This window comes from Quercus lobata, chromosome 12, assembly GCF_001633185.2.
Source record: "Quercus lobata isolate SW786 chromosome 12, ValleyOak3.0 Primary Assembly, whole genome shotgun sequence".
NCBI lineage: Eukaryota > Viridiplantae > Streptophyta > Magnoliopsida > Fagales > Fagaceae > Quercus > Quercus lobata.
In genome coordinates this window covers 20,060,937-20,079,982 of record NC_044915.1, presented here as the reverse complement: position 1 = coordinate 20,079,982, position 19,046 = coordinate 20,060,937, and the positions used below count along the sequence as shown (strand labels likewise).

Here is a 19,046-nt window from a genome sequence, read left to right as displayed (position 1 = left end):
CGGCTAACAACAAAATCATTTCAGATCTTTTCTCTCTCAAACATCTCTAAACTCAATCTCAATCAAAATACAAACTCAAACCACAATTTCAAAATTAGTCAAACAGAGAAAAAAAAAAAAAAATATTACCGTTGGAGGCAATGTTCAATTACCAAATTGCCCAAATATTTTATTGAAAACCCAATTTTACCCTTTGATAAATCAAAGGATAACATCTCTCTAGAGCTCACCTCACGCCAGATTCCTCTCACCCAAATATGTCTTTTATATATATATATATATATATATATTTTTTTTTTTTTTACTCAATATTTACAACGGCTAACAACAAAATCATTTCAGATCTTTTCTCTCTCAAACATCTCTAAACTCAATCTCAATCAAAATACAAACTCAAACCACAATTTCAAAATTAGTCAAACAGAGAAAAAAAAAAAAAAAAAAGACAAAGCAAATCTGACCCATCTGAGCCATGGTGGGGAGGAGGACAAGTAGTGGTGGAGAAGAGGACAGACATGCGTGAACATCTGCTTGCGATCTCTATGTGAGAGAGAGAGCTTTTGGTACTCATATGTTCTAGAGTGGACAATGGTAGAAAAGAAAAGCAAAAGCAAAAGTGAAGATAGAGAGTTACGAGTGTGGAGGAGAAAAAAAGAGGAAAAAAAAAAAAAAAAAAACGTGTGGATGAAAAAAAAAATTAAAGAGATAGGGAAAAATGAAATAAAGAATAAGAAATTAAAATTGAGAAATACTATTGTAATATTTTCACAATATTTTTACAATAAATCTTAAATGATTGGTTGTTACTAGTTAATATTGGTGAGAAAAATTAATTTAAGTGGTGTGTTAAAATTAAAATCTCTTATATATTTACTCAAAAATTGATTCTTGAGTAAGTATATGAAGTAGTTGATTTAAGTATGAAATAAACTCTCTTATATATATATTATTCTTTTTGGTAATTTGCCTCTCAAACTGCCACTTTTATAAGTGCTAGCCAAACACTCAATTTTTTTCAAAAAACACTTTTTAACAGCTTTTACCAAACACTCAGTTTTTACCAAAAACCCAGTTTCATATTGCACTTTTTAAAACCCCCACTAATGCTATAATTACAATATGTAACTTTTGAGCCGAATAACCCAATAACGCTATGTCTTGGTGTATAAGGTATGAAAAAAATTTCCGAGGAAAAAAGTGTAGAGTAGCAACTTGCTAAGCACATTGAGATGCAATCTTTCTTGATTTCATCTTCATGTCTTGTCAAACTATCAATACCTGCATTCAACACTTTCACTTTTTGAAAACAAATATTTTACCAAGTCCATGATAATTCCAAAATCCTGACATGATAAACTTAATACTTCTAAAAAAATATAACAAAAGACCACATATATGGTCTACAACAGTTCCAAAATCTTAACAAATTTTGTACATATAAGTAATATCCCATACCTTTGACCTTGGAGTAACTGCTTCAAAGGTGAGAAACTTTTGATTATCAAAGTTAGGAGGTTCCAGGATGATGTATGCCCCCTTAGTTTTTGCACCTCTCCTCTGTTGCCTGCAATGGCATATAAAAACAAGTATTATTTAGTTTAGGAACAAATTTCACTTTTTGTTTCTTGTGCCCCAAAGGTTTGAATGAAGTGGCTCAATAATTTCCAAATTTTGGACATTGCAATCGAATTTCAACTTTAAAATCTCTTGACAACAGATTATAAAATAGACCAGACCATTACCCACATCAACCAAATATTTATTTCAATAGAAGGTACCACTATTTAAAGGTGCAATAATACATGTATAATAAAAATTAAATATCCTATGCCTCAAGACAGTCAAATTCTACCATCAGATTGATGTGACAGTGATCCTTCCTGCAAATTCAAAACTCCTTACAATATAAGTTCAGACAACAAAGGAATGTAAATGTGGCATATTGGGTTTTGGCATACAGGTTCAGATAATTTTAAAAAGTGGTTTAAAACTTTAATCAAGAGAAGCAACACAAAATACCCAAAAGTAAGTACTTTGCCCCATACTACAAAAAGTCAGTCCCATAAATACTAGTGAAACATACCTTATAACACAAATCAGTACTTTGCCCCACTTTAGACATCTTCACTAGAAAAAAAGGGCCATAGAATGGATCAATTAGAAGGAAAACATTAAGAAAAGTAGCAGGATCTACCAAAAATCAACCAAGAAAAACAACATAAACAAACTAAAAAACTCATAATGCATATAATTTTTTAACTAAAAAACTGATAATAAGAGTAGGGAGAGAAAGAAGAGTTAATGGATCTGTACAGCGGCATTATAGACAGCATCACACTTAGCCATATCATTGTTTAACTCCCCCTCTTAACCCAAAAAAAAAGTGTAAGATCAACAGGCATGCAATATAAAACTTTCATCCAATGCCGTGTACTATAGCAAATTCATCTAGAGCTTACCCGCATCTATGGCATTACAATTAACACAGTAAATGCACCATAAGCTACTAAAATGTCTCTGAAAATTTTATCCATAATGGATATTACATAATGCTATCTATAATCAATAATCAGTTCAAAATGTATTTTAGGAATTGATAAAATTAAGCTGCAAATAAGACACATGCCCTTATGCTTGGTTGAATTGCTTTGAGCACAATGCATGAAGAACAACTTCCTAAATTACTTCACATAGGGCTGTAAACAAGCCAAGCTTTGTCAAGTAGTGCATGTTCATTCTTGGCTCATCAGGAAAAATCAAAAGCTAGAGCTTGTGACAAGCCTAAAAATAGTGTTTGAGCTTGAGCTCATGGGAAAGCCAAAAAGCTTAAGCTTGGCTTGGCTGGATTTGATAGGCCAAAAACTTAATTGACCCCTTGTGATTAAAATAATTGATTAATTAGCCAAGTTATTAATTAATCAAATTAACATGCAAACGCGTGGTAGCAGAAACAAATCACCAATAAACTAATTATGCAGCGGAAAATAAATAACACGATGATTTGTTTACGAATGGGGAAAACCTAATGGCAAAAATCCCACCGAGTGATTTTCAGGTCACCACTCCCGAAACTCCACTATTATCATAACAAGCGGTTATAAGTAAAGGAATCCCAAGTACCTTACCAACCTACAGTTGAACCCTTACCCCAATACCCAATTGGACTTGTTCTATAGTGACAGTTTCCCCCTTTTGATGCACGGCTCTCAAATACATGACTAACAAATTGCGTGGATCCCAGTACGCGACTTCAATCACCAACTAAGAAGGTTGTTGGCTGCAAAATTCTTCAGTTCATCCACACGATGAAGATCAAGAAGATACTTGGTTACAAACCCTACAATACACATACACAACAACTTCTTTAAGAGAAAGAGATGAACTAGGGTAAGAACTTCGTCTCTGGTCACAATTTGCTTGAACAGAGTTTGCTCAATGCTTGTGCAACTTGTGAACTACTTGACGACCCTTAAAATAATCCTTTTATATGTTTAGGGTTAGGAGAAAAGAAGGCCTAAACACATAATCACAAATTCCAAAAAATCAGATCAGAATTCTAAATTTCTTAAATCTCGACAGATAAGCTGTCGAGCAGGTGTTGAGCCACGGGTTGAACAGCTTTCTTAAACCTCGATAGATGCAACTGTCGAGACAGCTGTCAAGATTTAATGAATTTGCACTTCTCAGCTTGTTTCCTGGACAGACTTGATGACTTCAACACTTGATCTTGAAACCTTGTTTCTTGAAGTATTTGAACACATCCTAGAACTACCCAATTACAAGTAAAGTGCGTTTTGTTAAAGGATTAGTTAATTACATAAAATCATGACATATGTTCTTAACATGTGAACCATATATGTCCTAATAGGATTAATTAGTCAAGCGACGCTTCCTAAATTACTTCACATAGGGCTGTAAATGAGTCGAGCTTTGTCGAGTAGTGCATGTTTAAACTTGGCTTGTTAGGAAAAATCTAGAGCTTGTGACAAGCCTAAAAATAGTGTTTGAGCTTGAGCTCATGGGAAAACCAAAAAGCTTGAGCTTGGCTTGATTAGTCAAGTCAAACTCAAACTTAATATCAAGCTCAAACTCGAGCTCAGGTTAAGTTTTTGAGATTAAGATCTAAAAAAATTACATTATTAAATGCTTAAATCTCTAAAACTAGGAAAAAGAAAAAAGAAAATAGTATACTCATTTTATCATGCATCTAGTCTTACTTATGATTAGCTATTATTCAAATCAATAATTCATATAATTAAATTCATTTATTCATCATTCTTTGTCTACAGTTTCAGCAATTGTTCAAAATTCAAATTTTATATTCACATTAGATGGTGAAGGACTAGAAAAATACCTGTTTGTAATTATTATGAATGAGAAAATACTAACATGTTTCATAACTTTACTTTAGATCATTGATAATGAAGGATCATATGTGGCCTACTTATTTATTTATTTTCAAATGTAACTATAGTCTAAAATGATTCTTGATTAGTTTAAAGGGAAGGAAAAAATTACGGTAATATAGGTAGTGGTATCATCTTGGCCATGTCATTGTTAAGATATGTGTAATTAGTATATTTGGATAACATATATAAACTTATAAATGAGTCTATGCTTGAATTGTTATATATCAAGCTTAATAGCTCACGAGCTTGTTCATGAACAATTTTTTTTGCTTGGGCTTGACTAGTTTATTAAACGAGCCTAAAACTAAGGCTCAAGCTTGGCTTATTTATAAACAAACAAAAATGAACAAACTTTTTATCGAGCTGAGCCTGAGTTGTTCATGATTGGCTTGGTTCATTTATAGCCCTAAGTCTACACACATTCAACTTATCCTAACCACCTTGCATGACAAAGTCATGGTCCTTGATGAGTTAGAAGGAAATGTAATATAAGGCTACCATAAAAACTCTAGATGGTGATTCATATGATAACTTTTGTTCAGCGTAGGCCTCTGCTTGAGCTCTGCTCCTCTTGATTGATATCCCTAAACTCTTCCTAGAACTCCTCTAAACTTCCAAATTGCATTAAATTAGAAATCATACATTCAAGAAATGTTCATAATCAATTACTATAACATACCCTTAAGGAATCAAATGACTAAGAAGCATGCAACAAGTTATTGTAGTGAAAAATAAGCATATGAATTGCATTTTCACAGAGCCAATAATATATTAGTCATTGCATAGAGAAACAAACATATATTCCTATTCACTCCAATTCCAAGAACCACCAATTGCAGGTGAAATTAACCAAAAGTCTCCTTGTTGTAACATACTAATTATCAAATTAGCCAAACAAAAACATAGATTTTTCAAAATCAACATCAAACTCTCATATCAAAACCACAAAATTTGCATCAATACTAACTCATAAAATACATTGAGAGGCATCAATTTTAAAGAATTCAGAACCTTAGATACCACAATACACAAAAAATAAATCAAAACAGTACAGCATTCACTTTTTTTTTTCTTAGGAAACAAACAGAGTTAAAGAGAGAGGACCTGTAAACAAACAGAGTTAGGATCTGTCATGTTAATAATACTTACATCTCTTTCAGTTTTGAAAGTTTTCCAAACATATCACTTAACTAGTTATTCAGCGGACTGTTACCAAGATTTCTGCACCCATCAACAAAAAGAAAAAAAGAAAAGAAACAGAGTTGCTAAAAAACTAGAATAGTGAACATTATATCACTCATACTAGAATAATGAAGAAACATATTATTACACTTCTGCAGCAGACTATACCTCATAAATACTCTCTTTGAAAGAAATACATACTCCAAAAACGAGTTGATGCTTGAATCTTTGTGAGGTCTTCTATGGTAGCCTTCCCAGGTTTTTTGATTGGTATCCTTGCACCCATCTTATTAAAGTAATCAGCAATTTCCTTTGGTAAGTGGCCTGAAAAGACTTACCATTTAAGAGAGACATTTTTACGAAGATGAAAACTAAAGATTGCAATCCATAATCAGAAATTTGAAATCCACAAATATGATCAGACCTTGCCAAGAAGTTTCAGACTCATTGCAATGCTTTGCAAGTAAGATTCAAACATAAAGCTACACAAGTTTTCGCATTCTACTGAAACTACAAGATTCACAACAAGAACACATTTATTCCAATATCCAATGGACAATAGAATGCTACAATCAAAGATCGATTATTCAATAACAAACTATTCAGAGTTTTAATTCTTGTATTATATTTGTTCCTCTTTAATTTTCCTTTAATTTTCTAGGGTAAAATTGTTGCTCTTTCTGAAATCAAAGGCATATAGACATTAACCACCAAGCTTCAACATAAGCATGAAATTTTCATTCATTTTCTCAGTAAACAAACAGAGAAAAAGAGAAAAGTTACCTTGAGCAAAGTGAGTTCCCCCAAATTCATTGGCTCCACAGTGTAATTAACAAATGTAGAATTCACACAAAATTTTCTCAAATGTAATTAACAAATCTATTGAATTCACACAAAATTTTCTCAATTAAACTAGTAAATTAATAAACTAACAGAGAGTTAAATAGATCAGAGAGATCTGTAATCTGATGAAGAAGTGGCGGAGCTGAGATTGCTGACATTGCGCCTCTGCTAGTCGTTGGAGATGAGATAGTCGGTGAGATCATCGTCGAAGCTGATCGTCAACCACCGCGCCTCAGCTCTTTGAGTTTTCTCAGAGAGAGAAAGAGAGGGGGGAGAGCTAAAAATCAACAAAAATGAGTTTTCTCACTGAACAAAAACTCATTTTTATGCTTTGATTCTGAGCTTTGGCCTTTATTTCGAGGGTGAAATATTTAGGGACAATTATTTTGGGGTTGTGTTGAAGCTACATCAAAACATGTCAAGTTTGTTGTAGAAGAATGATTTCCATTGCTCCCTTCCATTTTTGATGTATGCAATTTCGCCTATATAAGACTAGGAGAGATTGAGAAAGCGCACTACCCTTTGACATAGACATCTAGGCATTGTTTGTTTTTGACAAGTTTCACCCTCTTCTCCATCAACCTTTGATTTCTAGCGTGCATGCTCTTTCAGGTACAATATATTCTTAGTTCAGTTTATTCTCTTTTGAAAAAAATTATACAAAACAACATTTGACAAATTCCCAAATCAACAATATCCCAATAAGGGGGAAAAATCCAAAAAGGAAAAAAATAATAATAAAAAAGATAAACAAATTCTTTGTCAATCAAGAATCCTCTTCCAATTAGAAGTACTCCTCATAATGAAAAAATAAGAAGGAAAAAAAAATATATATTCATGCTTTAACATAAATCTACCGTTGAAGGGAAAAAATAAACCTTACTTCTTCGTCGCCACCAGGAGCTGCTTCTAGCATCCACTCAGTGTTTGGCCCCGACTCTGTCCACATATCAATCGGCAGTAATGGTGTGCAGCCAACTTGCCAACCTGCCAAAACTGACCCGACCCGACCCAATCCGAACCCGAACCCGAACCCAACCCAACCCACCGGGTTGGGTTGGATCGGTTTTTAGGGCTTGATGAGTTGAGTTGGGTTACAATATATATATATATATATATATATATATTTTTTTTATAGCGGGTTGGGTTGGGTTTGGGTCATAAAATTCCAAACCCAACCCGACCCACCCATATATTTAATGTGCGTAGCCAATATAGGGTTAACGGGTTTTACCTCTAATTAGGCTCATAATCTATTTGTATTGTGGGCTTTGGGTTTCCTACTATGGGTGGTCCTTCGCCCGGAGACCTAGTCACTCACTCTTGTTTTTGCAAGCCCCCCTCTCTCCCAAAAAGCCACTCCCTTTTCTCTTGGAATAGTCCCTCTTCTCTCTATGTGTTCTCCCCAGAATTGCCAACACCTTCTTTCTCCTTTTATTCTCTAATTTATAGCCTGAGATAAGTGGAGGTGTCATGATTATTCCTGATTATTAGTGGGAATGGGGGTCCAATTCCATCGTTTCTAAGTGGGTGTTCCATTGGTAGAAGCAGTAATGGCATTGGAACTAGTTCCTACCTCCAAAAGGTTGTTTGGCATCGATATTCCAGAATGCAATGTCGGGCAACCGAGATATGGTTAACCCGAGCGATCGCATTCCCATCCAAGTCGCATTTAACCAGGGGAAGCCTGGATTGGGCCTCAAAGTGTGTTTGGGTCAAGATTATAGGTCCAACGGGCATTGGGTCAGTCGTTGCGGCACGAGGCTAGGGCCCACGGTCTAGCAGGCTTAGGGGCCTAGCCCCATACGAGGGGTTAATGTTATGGGCCATACCATAGGGCTGGGACCCAAGACCCAGGGCTCAGGGACCCCGTACCATACATTAGCCCCCCCTTGATTCGTGTCCGGCGACCAACAGCAAATCAAGGATGACAAGAGCTGGAGGCTTTTCGGGAAACCCAATAGTCAGTCACTAGACGGATAAGACGTTCACTAATGTGCTCTTGAAATGTGTGTCACGCTAGACTATTAGGTGTAACCATCATCATAACCTGACGGTTCATGAACAGAGGCGGTGCGCGTTGCAGTAACAAAAAGAATTCAGAAAGTTTTTCCGACCTCCCATTTTCATTAAATGCTCTTAACCCCCTTTGGGCCCTATAAATAGTTTCCTCTGATTTCTCACATCACTCTTTACATCCTCTCTTCCTCAAATTCCCTCTTTGCTAAGGATACCTCTCCCATGCATACATCCTCCATTCCAGATCATCATTCCTTAGAGCCCACTATAAGTTTTCTTTACTATTTCTTCTTCTTTCAGTTTTTCTTCACTCTTAGAATGGGTTACTCTCATCTCCTCTCTTCTGAAGCGTCCTTGGCTAGTTTTAGAGCAGCTTATGACATTCCTGGAGATGTAGATATCGCCTACTGTCACGAGGGTGATATCACTCTTTTGAGGCATTCTAACCCAAACGTAGCATTTTTTCCTTTGATGCCTATTCTTGAGGGTGGGGTTAGGTTTCCTGTGGACCTTCTTATTATAGGAACCCTTCAGTTTTACGGCCTATGCCCCGACCAACTCCTTCCCAATTTTTACCAAGTTGTGAGTTGCGTCAGTAGACTAAATCAAATATTCGAGCTACAACTAAACCATCATGACATCAATTTTATGTATAGTTTATATGGCAACATTAAGTTTGATTACTATATAAAAGTTAGGGATGTACGGGTACGGCTTATATCATGCCTCCCCGATTCCAATAGAAACTCGATGGGAGAATTTGTCTGGGTGAGCGGCAACTGGCTTACCGATGAGCTCCCCTGTCTACTTTCGCCGCGTGATGTTGGTTAGTACCGAGTACCTTTATTTGTTTTAAATTTGATGCTTTTACTCATTTCACTCATGTATGTACTAACCAGTCCTATTATTGATTTGTTGCAGAAGGGAAAAGATTCAAACCAAACCTTAAGGTCGTGCACTAAAGGATCTTAACTTCGTACTTAGGTCAGAGATCTTTGTGCACACAAACGGGCAGCGCCGGGCATCCCACCTGATACTCAGTTGCAACCCTGTGTATTCTACCTGGTAGCCGTTCAGCCAGGCTTTGTTGGTGGATAGCCCACTCCTTTCATATATTGACGTTCAACACGCCAATTTTTTCGCACCCTCCTTGACAGTTGGTAAAGCCCAGGACCTCGGCCCCAGATATACTACCGCAGAGGATCTTGCACCTGTGAAGGATGACTCGGTTGAACGTATGTCTCAAAGCCATAGAGCTCACGTACCCGTTGGAAAGCCTGAAGCTTTGGTTCAAATAGCCGAGCTTGCAGCGGCCGAATCAATCAACTCCTCGGAAGCGGGATCTGACCCTGATAAGGACGAGATGGTGACTAGACAGACGATGACCATTGGCCGCTTCATGCCTGGTGCTCGGCCAGGTTCACAATAGCAAGAACCCAGGGGTAGAGACCCGACTCCCTTTCCTCCTCCCCCCGACCGTTCTCGGAAGAGACAATGCACGGCCGAACAACCTACTGCAGGCTCAGGGGATGCGCCTTCAACGACTCCCCCCCCCCTCCTCCCGGGTATCTAGAGGGATCACTATCTGGGAGTCGACTGCCCAGGTTGGGACTAAAGTGGCGTCCTCCTCTCTATTAGAGGCGAGTTGTTAGCCCATCTTCAAGTTCGGTGACAAGGCCTTGCCTGCGTCTGCCAGTGTAAGGACATGGGCCCAGGGTGAAGGGTGGCAGGTTGTCCAGAGTTTGGTGTAGGGCTTTCTATTACCCGATGACATTCATGTTTTCTCGGATGGGATCGAGGAGTCTTTAGCTAGGCGGTTGTAGTGGCACACCATAGTGGTAATTTCTTATCCTTTTGTTTCTCATTTGTTTCAATGTGTGCGCATTCCCTTTGATTTCATACTTATTGTTGTTACGTTATTAGGTCGTGCAGCTGACCTACGTCCTAGATGGGAGGCTGAAGGAGCTCTTTGAGGATGCTAAGCGGGAGAAGGCTCTCCAAGGATGTTGAGCGGGAGAAGGCTCTCAAGGAGGTTGCTGTAGCTACCGCGAAGGAGAAGGTAAAAGCTGCTGAGGCCGTAGAGAAGAAGGCTGCTGTGTCCGAGAAGGCCAGGGTGTTGGCAGAAAAGAGGTCCACGGAGTTGGAGATGAAGTTGGGCAGCACCGAGCTTAAGCTGGCGGAGGCCGAGAGCCTAAACCTCGCACAAACTGATGAATTAGCTGACCTGAAGGTAGCTCTGGAAGTTTGCGAGAACAAATGGGGGTTTTGCTGATGCGAAAAACTCTGTAGAGCCAGTCATGCACCAAGCTTGGAGGCTCAAATTCGAGGAGGGGTGGTTGGCCACCCTACAAGCTATGGAGGTCCCTAAAGACTCTCCATTAAGGAACCCCGACCAGATCCCCTTCCCGAATCCTTCTCCTACCACCCAAAATCCTTCCGACGCTGTTGATGAAGAAGAGACTCCTAACATGAGGGAGTTGGTGCGGGCAATTGACTCCCACATGGAGTTAGTTGACCTGGAAGTCACTAACAACCTCCGTGCTAGCGATCATCTTGACAAGAATGTACAACTTTAGCTACCTCCATTAGCTCAGCCAATCGAGGATGTAATAGAACAACCATCCAAGGACGCAGCACTGCTTCAGCCCGCCGATCATTCAACGTAATACCCGGATTCAATTTTTGCTCTTTTACTTTTCTTTAGTTTAATTAAGTTCTTTAATTTTATTTGGTTTGCCTACAGTCATAGGGTTGTGGTGATAGAACAATGGTTTGATTCGTATTTTCCTAACTCTTATTTTCCTAGAGTCACCGGGTTGTGGTGACAAAACAATTTTGGCTTAATTTTTTATTCGTTTGCCTTATGTGATTGGTCATCTAGATGAATGTTTAACTCATTGCTACTAAGTTATTCTGTCATGTTTTGCTTGCCTCCCCCCTTTATTTTTATTATTATTATTATTTTTTTGGATGACCAGGTAGCCTAATTACGGTATGCTTTTGAACGATGATTGAGACCGTTTTCTCGTTTGTCTTCAAAAGAATAGATTATATCCGTGCATGTATAGTGACCAAAACTGGTCTAGAAGAGACTGCCTATATCTAGAAAGAATTGACTCCTCCGCAATAAGAACTGAATTTGACATGTTGGATTTTCTAGGAAAAATTAGTGTTAGGTAATTACCTTCCCCGTGATTTAGATTGAATCTGCGAGATTGGTTTCAGTCCCTTGAATGACTTGAGGTTACCTCCTGTTCGATGATTAAGATTGAACTGGGAACAGGTTTTAGTCAGATGAAATTTGAGACTAGGTTTCCACCTGTCTGGTGATGAGGATCGAACCGGGGACAAGTTTCTAGGCTTAGTCAAAATTTTGAGATTAGGTTTCTACTTGTCCGATGATGAAGATCAAACCGGGAATAGGTTTCTGTCCTTGCGTAGGCTTTGAGATTAGGTTTCCACCTGTTCAGTGATGAAGATCGAACCAGGAACAAGTTTCTGTCCTTGCGTAAGTTTTGAGATTAGGTTTCCACCTGTCCTGTGATGAAGATCGAACCGGGAACAAGTTTTTGTCCTTAGATAAAATTTGAGATTAGGTTTCCACTTGTCCGGTGATGAAAATCGAATCAGGAACAGGTTTCTGTCCTTGCGTAAACTTTGAGATTAGGTTTCCACCTGTCCGATGATAAAGATCGAACCGAGAACAGGTTTCAGTCCTTGGATAAAATTTGAGATCAGCTTTCCTTGCGTTTGTTGACTGAGGCTAATGAGCCAAAAATGATGGAATTTATAAGTACAAATACATCTACATGGACAAACATCACCTTTGTATTAATTAGTAATATGCACATATAACATTACACTCAATCCGTACCCCTATGCACTGATAATCAGTGGTAAAATTTCTTCAAATTGTGAGCATTTTATGGCTGGGGAAGTGGTCTTTCATCCAAATCTTCCAGATAGTACGCCCCTGCGCCTGTAATAGTGGTGACTCTATAAGGCCCCTCCCAAGTCAGCGTTAACTTCCCTACATTGACATCTCACGTATACCCTACTACCTTTCGAAGTACCAGGTCTTTTGCTAAAAACTCCATTTTCCTCACATCCCTGTTGCACCTCCGGGCAAGTTTTTGCTAATATTCTGCCAGCCGTATAGTCACCGATTCCCGGCATTCCTCCAATAAGTTCAACTATTTCAGCATTAATTCTGAATTCTTGGCGGGGGTGAATCCTGAAACCTGGGCACTACACAAGTTTATTTCTGCCAGTATGACCATTTCCACTCCATATGTTAAAGAGAATGGAGTTTCTCCCGTGGACCTCCTCGGAGTTGTTCGGTATGCCCACAGAACATTAGGCAACTCCTTTGCCCACCTACCCTCAGCATCTTCTAATCTCTTCTTCAATCCGCTCATAATGGCTTTGTTGGTGGCCTCGGCTTGATCGTTGCTTTGTGGATATGCCGGGGTGGAATACCGGTTTGTAATGCCAAGGCCGCTACAAAACTCACGGAAAGCTTTGCTGTCGAACTGTAGCCCGTTGTTTGATACTAGGGACTCCGGTACCTCAAACCTCGTCACTATGTTTCTCCATACAAACTTCTTAACATCCACATTCCGGATGTTCACCAACACCTCTGCCTTTGCCCACTTAGTGAAATAATCAACGGTCACTAGGACAAACCTTCGGTTTCCTATAGCCTGGCGGAATGAACCAACGATGTCTAGCCCCTATTGTGTAAAGGGCCAAGGGCTAGTAATGGGATTTAAGCTTCCTACCGGCTGGTGGATCATTAGGGCATGCTTCTGGCATCACTCACACTTCCATGCATATTCGGTAGCATCCCTTTTGCATTTGCGGCCACCAAAATCCCTGAGTCATTGCTTGGTGAGCTAAAGAACATCCCCTCACGTGACTGCCGCACACTCCCTTAGGTAGCTCGGCCAAGAGTTCTTCAATCTTGTTAGGGTGCAAACACTATAGGTAGGGCCTGTCAAAAGATCTTCAATATAGCTTACGATTAACTGATAACCAATACCGAGCAGCTGTTCGACATACTTTTTCTGCTTCCTTCTCATTAGCAGGCACTCGATCCTCGGTTAAAAAGTTGATGATTGGATCCATCCAACATGGCTCAACTGTTGTCACCAGTGAAACACTTACCCCTGCATTGATACTCTTCTATGCTACCAACTCTACTTTTATTAATCGAGGAATTTCCTCGGTTGATGATGATGCCAATGTGGCCAAAGAGTTAGTGTGCTGGTTTTGCCCCCTGGCTACCTAAACCACTCTAATGCTCAGAAAGCGGTCCATAGTTTGTTTCACCAACTGTAAGTACTCCATCATCTGGGGATCCTTGGCCTCGAAGCTTCCCTGCACCTGATTGACCACCAACTAAGAGTCCGAGTAGACCTCTACTTCCTTAGCACCTAGATCTAAAACAACCCTCAATCCGACAAGCAGGGCCTCATACTCGGCTTCGTTATTAGAGGCCTTAAAGCCTAACCTAAAGGAATGCTCCAATTTTATTCATTCTGGGGTGATGACTACGATTCCAGCCCCGGTTCTTAATGCGTTGGACGCACCGTCCACAAAATACCTTCCATGGGATTACCTTTACAGGGCAAACCATCTCCTTCCCCCCCTTGGGGAAAACTCTGCAACGAAATCGGCGAGGACTTGACCTTTCACCGAGCTTCTAGGCCTGTACCTAATGTCGAAAGAGCCCAACCGAGTCCCTCACTTAGCTATTCTTCCCGTAAAATCAAATCTTTTCAATAACGACTGTAGAGGATACTCAATCAATACGTAAATAGTATGAGCCTAAAAGTAGTGGGGTAGCTTCCTCGTGGCATGAACTAATGCCAACACCAACTTCTCTAAAGGCAAATACTTTATCTCGGCATCAACCAAGGTTTTGCTGATATAGTATATAGGCTATTGCACACCTTGATCTCTCAGCAGCATGACACTCATTGCATGTTCGGACACCGAGAGATACATGTATAAGTCCTCTCCAGGCTCTGGGGTTGTCAGCATAGGGGCCTATGTCAAATATTCCTTCAAACCTTGAAAAGCCCTTTCACACTCTTCATTCCATTGGAATCCTTTCCATTCTTTTAGAAGCTGGTAAAATGGACAGCACCGATCGACAAATTTGGAAATAAACCGATTAAGGGCAACTAACATGCAGTCAGTACTTGGACTTCCTTTGGATTGCTCAGCAATTTGAGGCTTTTTACTGCTTCAATTTGGTCGGGGTTGACTTCTATTCCTCGGTTAGTGATCAAATACCTTAGGAACTTGCCATCCCCCACTCCAAAAGCACACTTATCGGCATTGAGGCGCAGCTTGTGCCGTCGAAGTACTTCGAACACCCCTTTGAGATCATCAATATATTGCATCTCTCGTTTGTTTTTTACCACCATATCATCAATATACACCTCAACTGTGCACCCAATCTTATCTCTAAACATTCTTGTCATCATCCATTGATATGTGGCCCCGGCGTTCTTTAACCCAAACGGCATCACGGTATAATGATAGTTAGCATCAGGGGATATGAATGCTGTCTTCTCCTGATCCTTGGCAGCCAGGGAAATCTAATGATAACCCTGGAAAGAGTCTAGAAAGCTTATCATCAGGTGCCTATAGGTGGCATCTACCAGTTAATCAATCTTCGGCATGGGAAATGAATCCTTCGGACATGTTTGGTTCAGGTCAGCAAAGTCAACATAGACCTTCCATTTGCCTTTTTTTTACCACCACGGTATTCGTGAGCCACTCTGGGAAGAATATCTCCTTTATAGCCCCGACTTCCTTCAATCTCTTGACCTCTTGCCTGACAATCTCGACGTGCCTTTTAGCTGATCTCCTCAGCTTCTGCTTCTTGGGAGGGTACAAGGGATCCATGTTGAGCTTGTGAACTATGAACTCAGGGTCCACCTCGGGCACCTTATACGAGCTCCAAGCAAACACGTCTACATTCTACACAAGAAACAACAACATTTCTACCCTATCTTTGTCCTTCACACTTGCTCCTATCAGAAGACTCCTGTTATCATCCGGTAATATCCTTACTCTTACCAAGTCCTCGGTACAGCTAGCCCCCACTTCCTCTTGAGGTCCCTGTAATTGCTACAAGGGAGCCTCCTCGGTTGACTCCTTTTGCTTGATTTCCTGATCAATTGCGACTACCAAGCACTGTCTGGCCACTTGCTGATTGCCCCTTACTACGACAATACCTTGCTTGGTGTGAAACTTGACCTTTATATGCAGGGTGGACAGTACAGCCCCCATTGCATGAATCTACGGCCTTCTGAGGATCACCGTGTATAGAGAAAAAGAAGTGACCATTATGAATGTTACCATCACCTCCTTACCTTCCATACTTACGGGAAGTGAGATCTGCCCTTCTAGGATCACCATGCGACCATCAAACCCCATTAGGGGCGTACTATACTTGGAGAGATCTTCATTCTTCAGGCCGAGCCCTTTGAACAAGTTAGGATACATCACCTCAGCACCACTCCCCTGATCTATCAACACTCTCTTTACTATGAAACCTTTTATTCGGACTGTAACCACCAAAGCATCATCATGTGGTTGAGTGCCCTCCAGATCATCGTCATTGAAGGCAATGGGCTCCCGAGTGTACTTCAACTTCTTCTTGAAGGGTGGCCTACTTGCGCTACTTTTCGCCAGTACCACAGCCAACACCCCCCTCCTCTTGGACACTTGAGCGCACCTTGGGGCCACGTGGATGACTTCTATTACTCTCAATGGGGGTGGGAGAGGATTCCCACGAGGCCGAGCACCCTACTCGGCTTCTTGATTCCTAGGGTCCACCATGAACTCTTTCAAATACCCCGCCTTCACTAATTGCTCCAGATGCTCTTTTAACACTCTGCACTGTTCAGTGATGTGCCTCTTATCCCTATGGTAAGTACTATACAGGTTCTGATTCCTCCTTGAAGGGTCACCCCATCTTGTTTGGCCACCGGAAGTATGGCTCATTCTTGATTCAATCCACAATCCTGTGCACCGGCTCCTTGAAGGCTACATTCACTTCCCCCATCTGTGGCCCTGGCTCTTAAGTCCTTAAATCCTTCTGGGGCCTTAACTGTAAACCGCTCTGTCGAGGATGATTTATGATCGGGGCCTTACCTTTGTTCTGCAACCGATCATCCTCCAATCGTTTATATTCTTCAATACGCCTCATCAACTGCCTCATATCCTCAGGAGGCCTTCTTGTCAATGAGTCTCGTAATTCAGAATCCTTGGGTAATCCCATCTGAAAAGTACTAGCCGTGATTTTTTCATTACCTCCGCTAATCTCATTGTACAGCTCCCAGTACCGGTTAGCGTAGCTACGAAGGGTTTCCCTAGCCCCCATTTTCATTGATAGCAACGCATCCACGAGCTGTAAAACTCGGCTACAGGTCATGAATCAAACACCAAACTCTTGAATCAACTCGGAAAAATTGTTAATCGAGCCTTTCCTTAACCCATTGAACCACCTCAAAGCAATGGGACCAAGGTTCGAGGGAAATACCTTACACATCAGTGCATCATTATGAGTGTGCAAAGATATCATTTGAATATAATGGCTTACATGTTCTACTGGGTCTATCTTTCCATCGTAAGAATTGAACGGCAGCCGTGTAAATCTACTCGGCATAGGGGCCCATTCAATGTCCCTCGAAAATGGTGATCGGGTAGCTCGGCGTAATGCGCGGCTCATAGCGTCCATGACAGCATTTCGAGGTCATCGCTCCTCCAGGGAAATCGAATCCCGGTCTGTATATTACCACAAGCGATCTCGGTGCCAATGAGATCCGGATTGATGGGACCCTGCTCCATAGTGACCCCCCACACTAGCCGACCTTTCTCCTCGCTCCTCATGGTCCCTTCTCTGACACCTACCCTCGCTTCCAACTCCAAATCCCTCACTAACCTACGTAGATGCTCAAGTTCCTCATCCCTTCGTTCAAGCTCTTCATCCTTTTTGTCGAAATGATTGCGCCTCGAAACACTGGATGTTGTCCTGTACGTTTGAAACGACCCTTCTCCAAGGCCAGACTGCCCTTGCTCCTTATACTCCCTATCTTCGCATCCCTTCTGCCTTCTTTCTCTCCAAGTGGATCCCCGAGAAGATCTCCCAGAGCCACTTTTGACATAGCTCCCTGATTGTCCTCTATGCATTTTCCCGTGCGCGTCCTAGCAGAACCACAGCTTCGTAGGAGTTCCCTACAGATGGCGCCAATTATGCGTACCCAATATTGGGTTAACGGGCTCTACCTCTAATTGGACTCACAATCTATTTGTGTTGTGGGCTTTGGGTTTCCTACTATGGGTGGTCTTTCGCCCGGAGACCCAGTCACTCGTTCTTGTTTTTGCAAACCCCTCTCTCTCCCAAAAAGTCACTCCCCCTTCTCTTGGAATAGTCCCTATTCTCTTTGTGTGTTCTCCCCAGAATTGCCAACCCCTTCTTTCTCCTTTTATTCTCTTATTTATAGCCTGAGATAAGTGGAGGTGTCATGATTATTCCTGATTATTAATGGGAATGGGGGTCCAATTCCATCGTTTCTAAGTGGGTGTTCCATTGGTAGAAGTAGTAATGGCATTGGAATTGGTTCCCACCTCCAAAAGGTTGTTCGGCAGCGATATTCCAAAATGCAATGCCAGGCAATCGAGATATGGTTAACCCGAGCAATCACATTCCCATCCAAGCCACATTTGATCGGGAGAAGCCCAGATTAGGCCTCAAAGTGTGCCCGGGTCAAAATTATAGGTCCAACGGGCATTGGGTCAGTCGTTGCAATGCGAGGCTAGGGCCCACGGTCTAGCGGGCCTAGGGGCCCAGCCCCAGCCCCGTACGAAGGGTTGATGTTATGGGCCGTACCATAGGGCCGGGGCCTTAGACCCAGGGCTCGGGGACCCCGTACCATACACTTAATATATATATATATATATTTAAAATATATTATATAATTAATAAATTTTTTAAAATAACTAGCTCTTCCTATCATATATAAAAACCAATTAGTTCACACAAACTCTAGTAAATTATTATTGTTGTTTAGTCATTAGTGTTATTTACCTTTAAAGAGGTTTTTTTAATATATTTATATTTATATTTTTTTCTACTCAATTTAATAATAATAATAATAATAATAAAAAATTTGTCCAACCTATGGGTTCAACCTGACCCAACCTAACCCATGTGGGTTGGGTTGGACTTATGTGATGAGTTGGGTTGGGTTGAATTTTTTTTAATCCACCATGGTGAGTTAGGTCAAAAATTCCCCTAAATCCAACCCAACCTGACCCATGCACACCCCTAATCGGCACTAGTATCTCTCTCTCTCACTCTCTTTCTTTGTCCCTCTTTGTATTTGACTCCTTATTTATGTTTAAGGTGAATAGCTGTGTATACTCTATGCGAAAACCTATATAAATGAATTTTGATAACTATGCATTGATTTGTGCTGCACAATTTGCTAGCACTTATAATGTTTAAAAAATATTAAATGTATAAGTGTTTTGTTTTGTTTGCTTTTCTTTTTTTGTTGGACGTCTAGACTG

General features: G+C 40.5%; 1 long non-coding RNA gene across 4 annotated transcripts; it reads right to left on the bottom strand.

Annotated features, from left to right (window-relative positions):
* Nucleotides 1–1,037: 1,037 nt before the first annotated feature.
* On the bottom strand, nt 1,038–7,435 carry LOC115971903. 4 transcript variants are annotated; one of them, XR_004087359.1, is made up of 6 exons: nt 7,318–7,435; nt 5,760–5,915; nt 5,559–5,630; nt 2,084–2,127; nt 1,456–1,564; nt 1,038–1,278 (listed from the first exon to the last, which is right to left on the bottom strand). It is a non-coding gene; the product is annotated as an uncharacterized LOC115971903 (long non-coding RNA). The 4 variants fall into 4 exon arrangements; XR_004087357.1 differs by lacking the exon at nt 7,318–7,435 and adding an exon at nt 6,016–7,306; XR_004087358.1 differs by lacking the exon at nt 7,318–7,435 and adding an exon at nt 6,375–7,306 and having other exon boundaries at nt 5,760–6,101.
* Nucleotides 7,436–19,046: the final 11,611 nt, after the last annotated feature.